Below are 18,553 nucleotides of genomic sequence, written 5' to 3' on the forward strand. Positions count from 1 at the left end.
TGTGAATATGAAAGAGAATATCAGTTAATTGTTCAAAGGACATCAATCTATCTTCTTTAAATAAATCCAAAAAAGAATTAATACCTTTATTTTTCCAAAGCAGAAAAATTGGATCACTCAAAGAAGGCTTAAAAAAGTAATTTCGGTAAATTAAACTACAAAGTTTAAATTTTGTAAGATTAAAAGAATCGCGGAACTGGAGCCAAATTTGTAAAGAATACTTAATCACAGGATATAAGTTTAAATTAACAACTTTACCTAATTGCATAGGTAAAGGAGCCCCCAATAACAAAGTTAAATAAAACTGTTTTACAACTTTTAGTTCCAGATCTACCCAAATTGGCCAATCAATCTTATTAACCCAGTATAACCAAAAAGACATATATCGCAGATTAACAGCCCAATAATACATTCTAAAATTAGGCAAAGCAAGACCTCCATCCTTTTTTCAATTTTTGTAAATGACATTTACTAATTCTTGGTCTTTTATTATTCCAAATAAAAGATAATAGAATCAACCCGATCAAAAAACTTCCTAGTCAAAGAAACAGGAATATTCTGAAATAAATATAAAAATTTCGGTAGAATCATCATTTTAACTATATGAATACGATCAACAAGTGGAAAAAGTAAGTGGACTCCATCTACTAAATAAATACTTCATAGAGTCTACTAAGGGAACAAAATTAGCTTTATAAAGATCCTTATATTTACAATACCTAAATATCTAAAAGAGTCTGAAACTTTAAAAGGAGTATTATCATATATAGAAACAGAATCATTTAAAGGAAATAATTCACTTTTACTAATATTAATTTTATATCCTGAAAAACCTCCCAATTCATTAAATAATTTTAATAGGGCAGGAATGGATTCGTCAGGGTTAGATATATAAACCAATAAATCATCAGCATAAAGAGAGACCTTATGCGTGGTCTCATTCTCAAATATCCCATGGATATTTTTAGCCTCACGAAGAGCAATAGCAAGGGGTTCTAATATTAAATTAAACAACAAAGGACTTAATGGATAGCCTTGCCTTGTTCCCCGTGAAAGCTGAAAAAAAGGAGACCTACAATTGTTAGTAACAACAGTAGCAATAGGGGCTTTATATATCATTTTAATCCAATTATTAAATTTAACACCAAAGCCAAATTTCTCTAAAACATTGAATAAATATTTCCATTCGACTCGGTCGAACGCTTTTTCAGCATCCAAAGATACAACACATTGTGGAATTTTAGAAGAGGATGAATGTATAATATTAAGTAGTCTCCGAACATTTGAAAAGGAATAACAACCCTTTATAAAGCCTGTTTGATCTTTACAAATAATTTTACGCAAAATATTCTGCAACCGATTTTTCTTTGACAAGATCTTAGCGTCAACATTCAGTAATGAAATAGGTCTATATGAAGCACAGTCAGTAAGATCTTTATCTTTTTTAAGAATTAAAGAAATAGAGGCCTCATAAAAAGTAGAGGGTAAGTCACCTTTCACAAAAGAATCCTTAAACATTTCCAACATATACGGAGAGAGCAACTTTCCAAGATTTTTTATAAAATTCTACGGGCTAGCCATCAAGTCCTGGGGACTTACCAGATTGCATTGAAAAAATAGCTTTATGAATTTCGGCTTCAGTAATTTGAGCATCGAGAATCTTTTGATCCTCAGCTGAGATTTTAGGAAAAACAATCTTTCGTAAAAAAGCATTCATTATCTCCTCTCATTTTCAATTTGTCCTTTTTCCTCACATTCCTTTCTCTTCTAGTTTCTTGTGAGCATCTCTGAATTTGCTCACTTCTCAAGAAATTTAGTCTCATTTATCCTCTTCCATTTCCATAGAACAACATCACCCTCTTTCTTTTCCTTCTTTCTAGATTGTGTATCTTGATCTTAGACCATAAGACCATAAGATTATAGGAGCAGAATTAGGTCATTGGGACCATCGCAGCTGCTCTGTCATTTCATCATGGCTGATCCAACTTTTCTCTCGGCCCCAATCTCCTGCCCTCTCCCCATATCGCTTCATGCCGTGACCAATTAAGAATCAATTAACCTCTGCCTTAAATATACACACAGACTTGGCCTCCACAGTTGCCTGTGGCAAAGAATTCTATCGATTCACTTCTCTCTAGCTAAAAAAATTCGTCCTCATCTCCATTCTAAAAAGACACCCCTGTATTCTGAGGCTGTGTCCTCAGGTCTCAGACTCTCCCACCAGATGAAACATTCTCTATCAAGGCCTTTCAACATTTGATAGGTTTCAATGAGGTCACCCCTCATCCTTCTGAATTCTGGTGAATACAGGCCCGGAGCCATAAAACGCTCTTCATATGACAAGCCATTCAATCTAGAATCATTTCCGTGAACCTCCTTTCAATCCTCTTCAGTTTCAGCACATACTAAGGGCTCAAAACTGCTCACAATACTCCACGTGAGGCCACAGTGCTTTATCAAGTTTCAACATTACATCGTTGCTTTTATATTTAAGTCCTCTTGAAACGAATACTAACATTGCATTTGCCTTCATCACGACAGACTCAACCTGCAAATTAATCTTTAAGGAATCCTGCACAAGGACTCACAAGTTCCTTTACACCTCAGTTTTTTATATTTTCTCTCCATTTAGAAAATGGTCAACCCTTTCATTGTGCACCTCAGTTTTTCCTCAAAACTACCTGCCCCTCCATCTATCTTCATCTTGTCTGCAAACTTTACAACACAGCCATCAATTCCATCATCCATATCATTGACATATAATGTAAAAAGAATCTGTCCCAACGCAGACCCCTGTGGAACACCGCAAGCCATAGGCAGCCAGCCAGAAAAGGCTCCCTTCATTCCCACTCTTTGCCTCCTGCGAATCAGCCTCTTCTTTACCCATGCTAGAACCTTTCCTGTAAACCACTGTAGCTTGTTAAACAGCTTCATGTGTGTGGCACCTTGTCAAAAGCTATCTAAAAATCCAAGTATACAACATATACCAATTTCCCTTTGTCTATCATGCTTGTTATTTCTTCAAAGAATTCCAACAGATTTGTCAGTTAAGATTTTCCCTTGAGGAAGCCTTGCTGACTACGGTCATGTACCTCCAAGTAATAAAGTCATCCTTAATAATCGATTCCAACATTTTCCCAACAACTGACGTCAAACTAATTGGCCTATAGTTTCCTTTCTTCTGACTCTCTCCCTTCTTGAAGAGTGGAGTGGCATCTGCATTTTTTCAGTCTTCTGGAACATTCCAGATTCTAGTGATTCTTAAAAGATCATACTAAAGCCTCTGCAATTTCTTCAGCCACCTCTTTCAGAACTCCGAACTGAATTGAATTGACTTTATTACTTACAACCTTCACATAAATGAGGAATAAAAATCTTTATGCTATGTCTCCTTCTAAATGTGCAATGTACAATTTATAGCAATTTGTAATAAATAGTATGTACAACAGGATCGAGAGGTATACACCATCTGGTCTAGGTGACTTAACGACCTTCAAACCGTTCAGTTACCCAAGAACCTACCATCTAGTTATGCTAACTTCACACACTTCTTGCCCCGACACCTGGAACTTCAACCATTTTGCTGGTGTCTCCCACAGTGAAGACTGATGCAAAATACTTATTCAGTTCTTCCACTATTTCCTTGTCCCTTATCACTACCTCTCCAGCATCGTTTTCCAGCAGTCCAATATCATTCTTGCCTCTTTTACACTTTATGTATCTGAAGAAACTTTTGATATCTTTTTTTAACATTATTGGGTAGCTTACTTTCGCATTCCATCTTTACTTTCTTAATGACTTTTTTGGTGCCTTCTGTTGGTTTTTAAAAGCTTCCCAATCCTTTAACTTCCCACTAATTTTTGGCTTTTATGTTGGCTTTGACTTCTCTTGTAGACATGGTGGTGTCATCTTTCATTTAGAAGACTTCTTCCTCTTTGGGATGTATATATCCTGTTCCTTCCGAGTTGCTTCCCAAAATTCCAGCCATTGCTGCTCTGCAGTCATCCCTCCTAGTGGTCTTTTCCAATCAATTCTGGCCAACTCCTCTCACAGGCCTCCGTAATTCCCTTTACTCCATGGTAATACTGATACATTTGGCTTTAGCTTCTCCTTCTCAAATTTCACGGTGACTTTGATCATATTATGATCATTTGCCCCGAAGGGTTCTTTTACCTTGAGCTCAATAATCGATTTTGGTTCTTTGCACAACACGCAATCCAGAATAGCTGATCCTTTAGTCGGCTCTAAAAAGTCATCACATAGGCATTCTAGAAATTCCCTCTCCTGTAATCCAGCACAATATGGTTTTCCCAATCTACCTGCATACAGAAGGCCCCCATTACTATTGTAACGTTTCCTTTTTGGTTTGCATTTTTTATTTCCCATTGTAATTTGTAGCCAAAATCCTTACTACTGTTAGGGGTCTATATACAACTCCCATCAGAGTCTCTTTATCCTTGCAGTTCCTTTGCTCTATTCACAATGATTCAACACCTTCTGACCGTATGTCACCTCTTTCTAATGATTTGATTTCATTTTTTATCAACAGAGCAACGCCACCTCCTCTGCCTTCTAGCCTACTCTTTTGATACAATGTGTATTCTTGGACATTAAACTCCAAGCTATAATCTTCCGTACAGGTCCCACCTTCCCTGGAAGAGCGTCCAATCATCTACTTATGCCCTCCCTCCTACACCAACTCCTTAGCCACATATTAAACTGTATAATCTTCCTAGTTCTGGCCTCACTAGCACATGGTGCAGATAGCAATCCTGCAATCACAATCTTGGAGGTCCCGCCCTTTAACTTAGCACCGAACTCCCTGAACTCCCTATGCAGAACCTCATCACTTGTCCTACCCATGTCATTGGTACCTACATGGACCACGACTTCTGGCTCTTCACCCTCCCACTTCAGAATGCTGAGGACTCGATCCAAAATATCCCAGACCCTGGTACCCCAGAGGCAACATACCATCTGGGAACCTTATTCTCACCCACAGAACCTCCTGTCCATTCCCCTAACAAATCTCTTATCATTACAGTGTCTCTCTTTTCCCCTCCTTCCCTTCTGAGTCTCAGAGGCAGGCTCAGTGCCAGAACCTGATCACTGTGATTTTCCTCTGTTAAGTCATGCCCCCTCTCAACAGTATCCAAAGTAATACAACTGTTGTTGAGGGGGATGGCCACGGGGGTACTCTGCATTGGCTTCTTAACCTCCTTCCCCTTCCTGACTGTCGTCCAGTCTCCTGTGTCCTGCACTTTGGGGGGGTAACTACCTCTCTATATTTCTTATCTATCACCCCTTCAGAGTTTGAATGATCCAGAGTTCATGCAGTTCCAGCTTCAACTCCTTAATGCAGTTTGTTAGAAGCTGCAGCTGGATGCACTTTTCAACGTTGTAATGGTCAGGGTTACTGGAGGTCTCCCTGCCCTCCCGCATCCCACAAGAAGAGCATTGCACTATCCTGCCTCACATCTCTACTGTCCTAGCTGAGAAGATATAGAGAAGGAAAAAAACTTGAGCATTTCTTTCCGCTGAGTGAAGCCTCAAGATCGCCACTCTGACTCTGTCCACTGAGCCGACTGCCACTGCGACGACAACCACTGTGCTTACCCCTGCCTTCCTTTAATTTGCTCTTACTGATCAATCTCAAACGCCAACTAACCACTGGTCAAAGCTCTATTACGCTGCCGCGAATCGCTTTTGCCTTTTATCCTTGGGCAGTGGACCTATCTGAAGTCCCCTCCACTCCAAACTTCCAAAGTTCCACTGGCCACTTGTCAAAGCTCTTGGAAGGTGCATTTAGTTCATTGTTTGTTCTCGTATTAATCCTTCCATTGCTCCCTTTACAATCTCATCTGTTTCTTCAACTGCAACATCAGCTGACGAATCCTCTTTTTTTGTATCTCCATTGACTCCTTTCTTTTTGGTTTTCTATTCATCCAGCTGAGCTTTGGTCTTTCCATCTACTTTTACAAGCAGCTTTTTGTCTCCCACATGAAGTTCAGGCTCTAACCTTAGTTCATTGCATGCACACAGAGTAGATTCTTTTTATACTCACAAAAGCTGAATACTTGCAGCTTTCCTGAAGCTCCTTGAACTCTCCTCCAGCTTAAAATCAAGCCATGTCTCACAAGTACTGCCTGATTAAAATATCAGTTTTCTCCAACATGTTGCCTACAAACACTGTTGTAGTCAGACCACTACTCCTGTCATTTTCACAATCCCTCTGCATGGTCCTTCCTCGGTCCAATATGCTTTCCAACCAAAGGCACAGAGGTTGGCACCAACACCTGTTTGGCCCCTGTTGGGCAATGGTTCATGGTGTTTGGCATGGAGAGAATTGTGGCATCACCCAATACTTTTCATAATTTACTTTCAGTTGACTCTATTGCAGAGGATGTGCCACGCAACTGGTGAATGGATCTCCAAGTTGTAGTTGTCTCAGCCACTCACATCCCCACAATGCTGGTCCTCCTCTTTTTTTTAAAACCACATACAAGTTTTTTTTCTCTTCCCTGTGGTGTACATTTATTTGTCTGCCCAACATGCTCTTTGTATGTGTCCTACTTGGTTACATTCTCTGTAAGTTTCACCTTTAAATCTGCATTAGTCTAGTTGAGGCCATGTGACAATGGTAATGCAATTTGTTCAGCCAGGCAGTCTTATGTTTTGTCACTGTAATCTTGTTCACACTCACTTTCATTCCTAACTGCAAAAATTGCATCTCTGCTATTTCCATTGATACAGCTATTTCAACTGCTCTTTCAAATGCAAATTGTGCTTCAGTTATGAGTCGTTTTTGAATGCTTTCTTGTAAAACTCCACAAACTAAGGCTACGTCCACACTAGACCGGATAATTTTGAAAACGCTGGTTTCGCGTAAAAATGATAGGTGTCCACACCAAGCATTTTTCAAACTACCTCTGTCCACATTAAATCGGGTATTTGGGCGAATCTCCTCCTATTGGGCATGCGCAGGACACATCTACAGAAAACAAGCCAAGGGGAAAAGGTATATTATTTCCGTTTCCGCGGCGGCGTTGTGCTATTTCCATTGGTCAAAAACTAGAGTACCTGCAACAACAGTGAAAGAAAATTTTCAACAATGTCTTCGAGGAATACAAAGAAAAACTTTGCTGGAAAAAGCAGACCAGACTTCTTCGTTTGGACAGACGAAGTCGAGCTGCTTCTGCGAGTTACAAACGACTACAAAGTCAGCGAAGCAGTGGAGAACGTGGACTGGGAGTCGTGCCAAACCAAAAACAACATCCTCGACCGCTATAAAGAACGCTATATGCGTTCAAGAAAACAATGAAATGCCATGCTGCCACCACCATCTGTTCCAGTACGTCATGACAGCGATTGTAAAAAGCTCCGGTTACCCCGTACACACACCGCCCAACCAGCGTTTTCAGATTTACACACTCTGGAAAGTGTTTTAGAAAAGATCCATTTTCGGAGGAGGAAAATTCCATTTCAGTGTGGACGGAGGGTCAAAACGAAGAGTAAAAGCTTCGGTTACGGATTTATCTGGTCTAGTGTGGACATAGCCTAAATGATCTCTCAGTGCATCATTAAACTCAGACAATCTCTTCAATTCAGCCATGTGGATACCCCTTCCTTTTGTTTCTGCTCATGAAACCAACAACGTCCTGCAATCAACAATGGTTTTGATTCTAATTGTTCCTGCATTACTTCCACGATATAGCAAAACTCATTTTGGCTGGTTTGGTTGGAGCAGTCAAACTTCTAAGCAAACTGTGTGCTTTACCACCCAATGCACTCAGCAAAACTAGCATTTGTTTCCCATTTGCTTTAAAGTACTGCTCAATCTGTTCCATATACAATATCCAGATTTCTGTTGTGTAATTAAACGTGTCAATCCTTCCGATGTAGCCAACCAGTTCTGTGCTTTTTTTCATGATTATCACCTGGTACTCTATGTTTATGAACCATGAATTATTCAATTTTCTGACTTTTTTTTTTAATTCTATTGTCTTTCCATTTGTGAAGAAAACACTCTGCTCCAAAGAAAAAAATATGCTGCTCTTACTTTTTCCTAACTCAACTCTTTCTTGCTGTGTTTTTTTTTAAAACTCAAACATCTCACTGCACTTCAACAGGGAAGTAATCACCACAGAGTAGCTTAAAACTTCATTATCACCACTATTATGTTTTATAACTCCAAAACATAAAACTAATTGAAAGGAAAACAAGGGAGCCAAGAGATGCGAGTCTTAGTTTGTTTTTACTTTTAAGCGAGGCGTGCACATATTATGTGGTGGCATGATGATGTAAGCTATTAATGTACTTTATACATATAACCATATTGAATTATATAAAAAACAAAGAATGGTTAATTACACAGCATATTTACAATATTACTCAAATATTGTTGCTGCTGAGGGCTTCGTCAAATATTTACAGTATTACTCAAATATTGCTGCTGATGTTGTGTCCTGTCTGTCTAGGTACACAAACCAGGGCAGTACAACATGGAGAGCAAGCTCCGCCCCCCACCACGACCATGCATCTGATGAACCCGGAGGAAAGGCAGAGACCGATACCGTTTGGTACCAGTGGTGTTGTAGGAGATGCCAGTCAACAACGAACTCAATGTAAGACTGCCTTAAGGACTCCAGCTCCGGACATTTCCCTCAGGGTTTACTCCTGAAGCCTTCCCGTGAGTGGGTATAGCCGCAAGGCAGTGGAGGTTTGAGATCAGAGTCTTCCATCTCCTAAATGAGCTGCCAGCCATGGCTAACGAGCCCCATCTGCATCAAATATTAAATACACATTGATCATGGCAGATTTCAGGGAAGCTCATTCAAATATGGATTCTGTGCAGTTCCAAACGGCTGAGGGTCAACAGGCTGTATGTGAGGCATTGCTTGAGAAGATCTCCTCTCCTGACGTCCTCATGGGCTTCAACAATGATCTTCTTGCAAGGTCCCCACCATCTCCTGGACTTAGATATCTTTGCCCAATGACTACACAATGTGGAAGACCAGCATTCAGGATAGCACTGAGAACCTCACATGCATAAACCAAGAGAATACAGAAAGCATGTTGAACCTCAATCTATCCAGCCACCCCTCCTACTAGGTACCTCCTGGCTGATCTGTAGAAGGGCCTCCATTTCCAAATAACTTCACTCACCTCAGAATCTATGGAACGGGAGGGCCAATTCATGCTCAATCCCAAGGAACTGTGTAAGAGTAACTGGTGAACTGATGTCGTTGACTTAGCTTATGAAACTGAGGATTATAAATCTACCAAGTCACAGCACATGTTAACACAGCATGCAGTGCCCACTAGGTGTATTATCAATTGAGTCTCAACCTTGCTGAGTCAGGGACTTCAGTGAGGTAAATTACACCCTCCCCCACCCAAAAAGACAAGCATGGAAGGACAGATGATGCATTATAGCTGTAGAATTTGTAGAAGCTGACAGAAACCAATGTGATACATCATGTCTGCAGCTTCAAGAACCAGCTCAGAGTTGATCACCTGACGTCCAAGATTTGATCCCTGTCATCAGGGAAAAGTTAACTGAACACTTTATTCCAAGAGGCAGCCACACACTTTAGAATAAGCTTTATAAATATAACCCGTCAAGAGGGACAGGTGGACTTCTCCATGACTGAGGGAAGAATGGGGAGTTTGCCCACTGATTACTATTCATTTCTGTAATGCCAAGGCTCCTGGATGCAAATACAGCCTTGACATTAAGGGCAGTCACTCTCACTTCAATTTGAATTTCAACTGTTTGGTCTACATTCGGACCCACTATTTATCCGTTTTGTTCTATGCTGTTTACTTTCCTCCCTAAATTTGACAATTGCCCCATATCCAAACCATTTAACCTACCCACCCATCTCCTGTTTCGGGCCCTATCCACAGCCATCACCAGATGTACTAACCCTGTTGAAGTAAAGTACACGTAGCAAGCTAAACACGCACCCCCCCCCCCCCATCTTTTCACTGTCTTGGATGCCAGAATCATGAAGTCCATTGGATTGAAACAGTGGTGGTCCACGGCACTCTCTAAACCATGCATTTAATACTCTATCTATCAAACTGTGTTCACTTAATTCAGAAATACTGCCTTTGAGAAACTGGGTGTTAATTCCTGCTGAGTTCCTCCAGCATTTGTGTGCGTGTTGCTCTGAAATTCCAGCATCTGCAGAATCTCTTTCAATTCCAACTCATGGGACTCCTTAAAAATAACCTGTTTTCAGAATGCGGGTCCTAAGTAGACCATAATAAGTGGATTTTCAGGGGAAGGGGAAATCAGGAGGGAAAATGGCTCAAGGTATATTGTCCCTAATCCCACGGAGGGTCAGCTCCTATCTCATATGCTGCCTTGTTCTGAAGAGGTGTTTGTAGCTTTGTCACTGTGGACTCCTGGTTAAGGCAACAGGTAATTCGTAGTGTGTAACCTGTGGCTGCCAGTGCTAAATGCCTGCTCACATAACCCTTTGATTACTCTTCGGTTCTATAGTGCCAGGATAGTGCCTATCCTAGCCATAAGCCATTAGATCCGTCAGCACCCGTTTTTTTTAAATATGCAAATCACAATAAGAGCAATTTAATCCAGCCTGGCAATCAAGAAAGATGGATGTTTGCTCACTGGAATCCAGAGTCTGAAGTGATGTGAATGGGGGGTGAATGTTGAGTGGATGCTTTCGCTGACTCAAGATGCACAGAATGACAGAACAGTCACAAGAGAGCAGTTGATCATTTAAGACTGAGACAAGATGACGATTTCGTTTTTCTTTTAAGGACTACAGATCTTAGGAATGCTCTACCCCAGGGGGGCTCTGCACATTCGTTACAGATATTGCAGGCGAAGATCAGAAGATTCTTCCGCGTAAGGAATCACAAAAAAAACAGGGAAGTAACTTTAAGAACGTGATCAAGTATGGTCTTACTTAATGACATCAGGGTCACATACCCTAAATACGCAAATAGAGTTCATTTGACCAATTTCAAGCAGGAGGGAGCCAAGATAAACATCACAAAGCACAGTGGAAAAACATAGGGAAGAGTTTCTATTTCTGTCAAAAATATTGACATTGTAGGCACAGCGCCAGCTAGTTATGCATACGCATTCACAACAATAAAAGATCTGTTTTCAGAAACCTCAGAAGATTTTCCCAATTATATCATGTGGGTACACCAGCACTTCTTAACAGAAACTCCAGATTAAAAACACTGCAGGAATCCAGCTGATGTAGTTATTGACTCGTCCTTATTCGAAGGCTCAAGTGCTAATTCGATTGATTCTGAAATCATTACAAGTGTTGCTGTAGCTTTTCAAATTCCATCACATGCAGAGCACATCAGTTGTTCTGTGTTCTGACCAAAAAAAGTTCAGAAAGCATCAGCGCCAGAAGCTTACAGTTCAGAGCTGCAACATCTTCAGTCTTTTTCTTTAAAAATAGCCCGTCTGTGTTTTTTAAACCTCTCTTCCACTCCTGTAGGTGTCCGTTCCTTATTAGCCAGCTGTTCCTGCCGTCTAATTAGCCTCTGAGACCTCCGCTAGGTTTCCTGGACCCAGTGTGTTCCCAGAGGCCAAAGGATGGCAAAGACCACCAGACATAACCTCAATGAAGGCACAAATATACACAGTCACATATTCCAGCAGGCATTGAGAAAAAGCAGAACATTTTAGGTAGTTTACTGTTATAATTCAAGGATAAAAAGACCTCCATGTATATTCTGACTGCCTGACCCCAGGCTGATGGGGCCCTTCTTGTAACGCAGCACAATAGCACAACGTTTAATGCTGTTGCCGCACAGCTTCAGTGACTGGTTCAATCCTGAACTCTGGTGCTCTCTGGTGGTGTCAATTTTGAAGGTTCTCCCTAAGACTCTGGTTTCCCCAGGGTGTTCTGGCTTCATCCCACTTGCTTTTAGGTAACTGGCAACTGTAAATCACCCTTTCTGTGAGGGACAGCAGGCAACTGGAGAATAAGTGTCCACATTGAACTGATGGGAAAGCTTTGAGGGCCAACATAGATTTGATGGATTGAGTGGCTGTGTGCCACCTGGCTGAGATTAGCAGATTTGGCAGAGACAGATCTAGCATGATTATGTTCTGATCTGAAGTTAAGAACACATTAGCTATGATCACATAAAATATTGGGGCATTGTCCTCAGGAGGGCACCGTTTACTCTGTTCAAAGGTCACTTCCATTGTGATTGGTTAGTTTAGAAACTGCAGCTGCTTTTCCCATTGGTTAGCTGCCGGGTGTCCAGTTTCAAATATCCCGGGTATAAAATAGCACGTGGAAGAGACTTGTTCTCTCTCTCTGGTTAAGGCAATCGGTGCACATAAACATTTGGAAGGTTTGCTCTACGCTCACTTATAATAAATAAGTATGTTTGTTGAATATATGTCTGTTGAATATTCAGCTTTGTAGTTTCTGTAACTTGGGGAAAATGGATGTTTGATCAAACTTTTACTGTTTGTAAATAAATGATTAATATATTTATTGCCAGTGAGTGTTTCCTGTCTCACTTGCCAGACCCGAAAACCTGATTCAGCATTACACAGGCTCAAGGACCAGGTGGGCACGTGCTGCTTCTATTTGTTTCTTCGGTTCACAACAGTTTGCTGAAATAACCAACATCTGCAACACAGTCACCTTTACAACCTCAACACCACCCAAAGACATCTCCAACCAATGAAATCCCTGAAATATTGATTAGACTTCAAAGTCCCTTCACTGTCTACGTTCTGCGGTTCTGAAGGATGCCATCATCCTTCCTCCTTCAGGCCAATGAAGTATTTGGAGAATGAAGCATTTGGAGGTCCTGCAGTTGGTCTGCCCGTGAGCAAAGCCAACTTCAAGTGTACACCCCAACGAGGTGTCCTGTCACACAAGGTTCTGTTCCTAGGTGCATCGTCATGTTATAATAGGGAAAGAAAATGAAGTAGCAGGAGTCCTTTCTTACATCTGACTGTTTGCCTTCCATTGACTAAGCCATGGTGCAGCTAGATGACTAGAAAGGAAGCTCAAAGCAGCAAGGAATTGAGAGGGAAGAAGCCAGCGCCATGGGTTGGATCATCCAAATGGAGAAAGGAGGAAAAAAGGTAGCTCACATTCCACACTCAGTTCTCTCTTCGCACTTCACACTTACAGAATATTGTGTGAAGAATTCTCAGTGTTCCAATAGCAACTAGCAGGCTCTCAGCAAGCTCCTATAACGGCACTTCTAATGGCAATATAACCATATAACAATTACAGCACGGAAATAAGCCATCTCGGCCCTTCTAGTCAGTGTTGAACTAACTCCCACACACCATCTCCTTCAAAACAATGTTATAAGATTATTTACACCCAGTTGGGAGGGTTCATTAGCAATTGGCTTGAGACAGCATCTCTGACAGGAAGCACATCCTCAGTACAGCACTGGGAGTATGACCTTGTTTTCTGTCCACAGATCTCTGGGCTGTGACTAGGTTCTCTTTTGACTCAAAAACGAGAGACCTACCAACTATGCCTGTACGGCACAACGGCAATTATATTTCATTAGGAGATTTGGTATGTGACTAAAAACACTGAAAACTTTCTACAGATGTACCGTGGAGAGCGTTCTAAACGGCTGCATCACTGTCTGGTATGAGGGGGGGCACACTGCACAGGATCGAAATAAGCTGTAAATTCAGTCAGCTCCTTCATGGGCACTAGCCTTCCCAGCAACCAGGACATCTTCAAGGACCAATGCATCAAAAAGGCTGCACCTATCATTAAGGACCCCCATCACCCAGGACATGCTCTCTTTTCACTGCTACTGTCAGGGAATAGGTGACAGAGCCTGAAGGCACACACTCAATGATTCAGGAACAGCTTCTTCCCCTCTGACTTCAGATTTCTGGATGGGACATTGAACCCATGAACAATACCTCACCATTTTTTTTGCATTAGTTATTTAACTATTTAAATATATATCATATATCTATATACACACACCATATACACATACGCACCTAAAAATTGAGAATTACAGTGTGTAATTCACTGTCCTTTTCCCTCTATTATTACGTATTGCAACGTACTGCTAGCGCAGGATCAACAAATTCCTCATGCCGATGATATTAAACTTGATTCTGAAATGAACCGCAACAAAGACAATATGAGAGGGCAACATTTAAAAAAAAGTTATCTCAAAGATGCAATTATTCATCAACCTTGGATATCGGTGGTTATGGAGCAGATTTTTCAGACTATTGGATGTTACTCTTATAAATACCCAAAAATATTTATTTTATTTTTGTTATAAACAAGCGACATGGTAAGACAATACATTTTCAGTGAACTGGTGAGTTGAAAGGCAGTGGGAAATATGCTGGTACCCCAGTCCACAGCTCCAGCCACATCACGGATACCTGGTGCTCCAAGTCCACACCACAGGTGAAAATTTCAGTTGCATTTTGTACAAGCAAGGTAGCCGGCAACAGATTATCAGAATTTCCAAACAGAGATTTACTGTAACCGAAGCATGTAAAAAAAAATCAGGAAAATATAAGCAACCACTGATCCCTCACCACCAGAGATAACCTGCTGGTTCTGCCTATCAAGGCTGGAGAAGGCATGTGAAACAGCTTACAATGACTTGGATGCCTGTAAAAGCCTGATACATCCTCTAATATCAACTGCAGTGAAAGAAATCCCATCACAGCTTATTTAACTAAGCAAATTTTCTACTTTAAAAACCTCTGAATAGATTTGAGAATCCTAGTATTTACAGGAGCTACTTAGGCAAAATACTGCTTAGTGTTGGCGCAAGAAAGACTGCAGATGCTGGAATAGAGCAACACAAAAAAATGCCGGAGGAACTCAGCAGGCCAGGCAGCATCCGTGGACTGTAATAGCAGTCAATGAAGGGCCTCAGCCCGAAACATCAACTGCTCTTTTCCCTCCACAGATGCTCCCGGACCCGAATTCCTCCAGCAAGTTTTGTGTGTTTCTGCTTTGTGTCAATGGGTGTGACGTAAATAAATTGAATAAGGAACGCAACTTTAAACCATATAACAGATGACAATCAGAGCAACACAGAAATTGCTGGAGAAACTCAGTCAAGCAGCATCTATACAACAGAATAAACAGTCTACGTTTTGGATCGAGACCCTTTACAAGGATAGGAGACGCTCAATTTTACAGCCACGTGAGAAGAAAGCATTGTTCCATTCTCCGAATAAGAGGAATGGGTGAACGATCGCACTGCAATCCAACAGCTCACTCCTAGTAAACCCTGATGCTTGAGTATTCACAAAATCATCTTGTTTTAAAATGATCTAACATATAAAAGTGAAAGCACTGAGCAGATGAAATGCAGCAAGGACAGTGAATGAGCTTGTGAGGAATGGGGTCAAGAGGGTCAATCACCTGATCTTCCCCAAGTTCTTCCATGCCTGACATGCAGATGTGCATTGCTGTTTCAAGTTACTCATTTTCAAGGAGTCACTGGAATCAATTAGTTTATATAATCTTAATAGGAACTACAGTGACAATTCATCTCACCTAGGCACCAGTTCTGTGCACCTTTACTTCAATCCTGTAGAAACAATGGAATTGCTCTGAAAGGACGCAGCAAACTGAAGCAACAAAATTTTAAGGATGCAAGAGCAATTATGTTTGCAGTAAAATTGAAATCTATGCTTTATGCCACCAGACAATTATTGAAAGGTGTAGAGCAACACTTTTCATTTTTAAAGTCTTCGAAGTTATGAGGGTCATAGAGAGGTTAGATGGTAGGAAACTTTTCCTTATAACAGATGTCAAAATGAGTTTAGCCTCAGGAGGATGTCATTTCGGGGGAGTCCACTGAAGAATTTATTTTACCCAGAGGATGACTGGAATCCGGACTGCAGAAATTGTGCAGGTGGTAATGGAAGCAAGTCCATTTCAGTGGTAGTAAAACATTCAGTGCCCGCTTTATTAGGTACAAGAGGTGCCCAAGAGCATATTCCTGTATGTTTGTGGTCTTCCCCTACTTTAGCCCATCCACTCAAGGTTCAACATATTGTGCATTCAGAGACGCACATCACTGTTGTACCACTTGGTTATCTGAGTTACTGGCACCTTCTTGTCAACTTGAACCAGTCTGGTCATTCTCTTCTGACCTCTCTCTCATTAACAAGGTATTTTTGCCCACAGACTGCTGCTAACTGGATGCATTTTTGTTTTTCCTCACAATTCCCTCTAAACTCTAGAGATAGCCATGCGTGAAAATCCCAGGAGATCAGCAGTACTGGAGATACTCAAACCACCCATCTGGCAAAACAAGGGGTCACTTAATCACATTTCTTGCCCATTCTGATGTTTGGGTGGAATAAATGAATGTCTTGACCATGTTTACATGCTACCGCATGATTGGCTGATGAGATATTTACATTAATGAGATGTACCTAATAAAGTAGCCACTGAATGTAGATTTAGCATTTGAATTGCCAAGGCAAAGTCATCTACAGACCAAATGCTGGTAAATGGGATTCTTACTAGCACTTGGTATTCAAGTTATACTTGGGTATAATCTTCCACTGACCTCCCATTTGTATTCTGAAATTGTTTTGTGATCTAATGTCAAGCAATTCAGAAAAAAATTGCTTCACTACCAAGTGATAGTTGAAGAGTTACACCTTTTTAAATCTACCTTCTCAAGGGAGCATGCTCTGCAGGTCTCAATGTACCACACTTTATTTTAGACCACTAACTCAATACCACATGATTCAAAGTTTTGACTTATTTTAAAATCTTGCTTATTTCCAGAAACAACAGTGTTTGAAGATAAACCTTTATTCCACCACAGTAACGAATGAGAAAAAAAACTAAGAACTGCACATGCTGAAAATCAGACACAAAAGCATGAAGTTCTAGGAGACTCAGCAGGTCAGAAAGCATCCAAGGAGAGAGAGAAACAGTTAACTTTTCAAGTAAAGACCTTTGTTTCCTGCATCTTAAAATCGCCTTTTTATACCTCTCTCCTCATTGTGACAAAGGGTGGTCAACCTGAAACATTAGCTGTTTCTCTTTGCACAGATGCTGCCTGACCTAAAGTTTCCCTTTTTACTACAGAAATGCATTTGATAATTTCTTCCATTTATGATTTCTAAAGAAAAAGTGCAATATTTCCACAAACACCAATGAAAACACTTTTGAGCTATTAGCTTTGGGAGCAAGCCAAACCAAGCAATTCAGAACTCTCTGCTCTTTTCCACCCTGATAATCACACGGTAACCTTAACATTTACCTGAAAAGACAGAAGACATTTATTGTTTTAAATGAATAATACCTTCACCTCCAACAATGCTGCATTCTCTGGGAGCTGCAGTGAAATGTCAAGTAAAGTATAATGTAAGAATTCAACCCTCAATCTTCCAACCTCGGAGGTAGAACTGTTATTAATCAACTTGGCACTTGAAAGTGCTACCCTGACACTCACCAAGGTCAAAGCTCAGAAGATGGTAAAAGCTTCTAGAACATAAACAATTCAACATTACTACTGAAAAGGACTTCGTGGCTGCCTTGTGAAGCCAAATTCACACACAGATAGAGGAACAGTTTTTCAGCAAGATGCACTTTCAACACAAAGACATGTCAAACTGCCACTCAGACAGCATGTCCAGAGTCAATTAAATGAAAGAAAACATTCTGAAGTAATTTGCTACTAGATGTTGCAAATCAACCATTTTTTAAGCAATTGGGGTACATAATAGATTGACTTTTATTCAAAATGCTGTGCAGGCTTTGCATGGGCATTACTAACCACGTCAATGTTGTGATATTGCAAGTATCATTCATTCCTTATTTGTTATGTTCCCCTTATAAGGGACTGAGATTCTCTCATCAACCCTGCAGCAACTGGCTTCCTTCACCAGGAATGAAAGTCAACTCTTAGCAAACCTTTGCTCAACTCCTGCCTTAACTGTTGTAAATAACATCAAGCTTACTGATCAAACAGACAGATCATCAAAAATCAAAGCACAAATAAGCTTTTGCACTTTGTAATTATAAAGTCCACACTAAAATGCATTTGAGTGCTTATAGCGGGTTTTCAAGTTGCAATGGTAAACACTCCATCTTCTCGTGGCCTTAACGGTGATAGAGTTCCTCTCTACAGGGACACAACTGACAGCATCCTGACTGGCTGCATCACTGCCTGGTACGGGAACTGTACTTCCCTCAATCACAGGACTCTGCAGAGAGTGGCGTGGACAGCCCAGTGCATCTGTAGATGTGAACTTCCCACTATTCAAGACTTTTGCAAAGACAGGTGTGTAAAAAGGGCCCGAAGGATCATTGGGAACCCAAGTCACCCCAAGCACAAACTGTTCCAGCTGCTACCACCTGGGAAATGGTACAGCAGCATAAAAGCCAGAACCAACAGACTCCAGGACAGCTTCTTCCACCAGGCCATCAGACTGATTAATTCCCGCTGATACAATTGTATTTCTATGTTTCTATGTCCTGTTGTGCATGCTATTTATTACAAATTACCACAAATTGCACATTTAGACGGAGACACAACGTAAAGA

The 18,553-nt window shown here is 40.8% G+C and overlaps 1 protein-coding gene across 4 annotated transcripts in view; it reads right to left on the reverse strand.

Moving 5' to 3' along the window:
- Positions 1-18,553, reverse strand: part of pot1 (protection of telomeres 1 homolog) — a 355,041-nt gene that overhangs the window by 300,776 nt on the left and 35,712 nt on the right. Inside the window, exon 2 of one of the 4 annotated variants that reach the window (XM_063058160.1) lies at positions 14,006-14,125. The exons of the other annotated variants lie outside the window; for them this stretch is intronic. The gene's annotated coding sequence lies outside the window, so the exon portion shown is untranslated. The remainder of the gene's footprint in view (positions 1-14,005; positions 14,126-18,553) is intronic. 4 annotated transcript variants of the gene reach the window in all.

Source organism: Mobula hypostoma, chromosome 9 (genome assembly GCF_963921235.1).
Source record: "Mobula hypostoma chromosome 9, sMobHyp1.1, whole genome shotgun sequence".
NCBI classification, from domain to species: Eukaryota; Metazoa; Chordata; class Chondrichthyes; order Myliobatiformes; family Myliobatidae; genus Mobula; species Mobula hypostoma.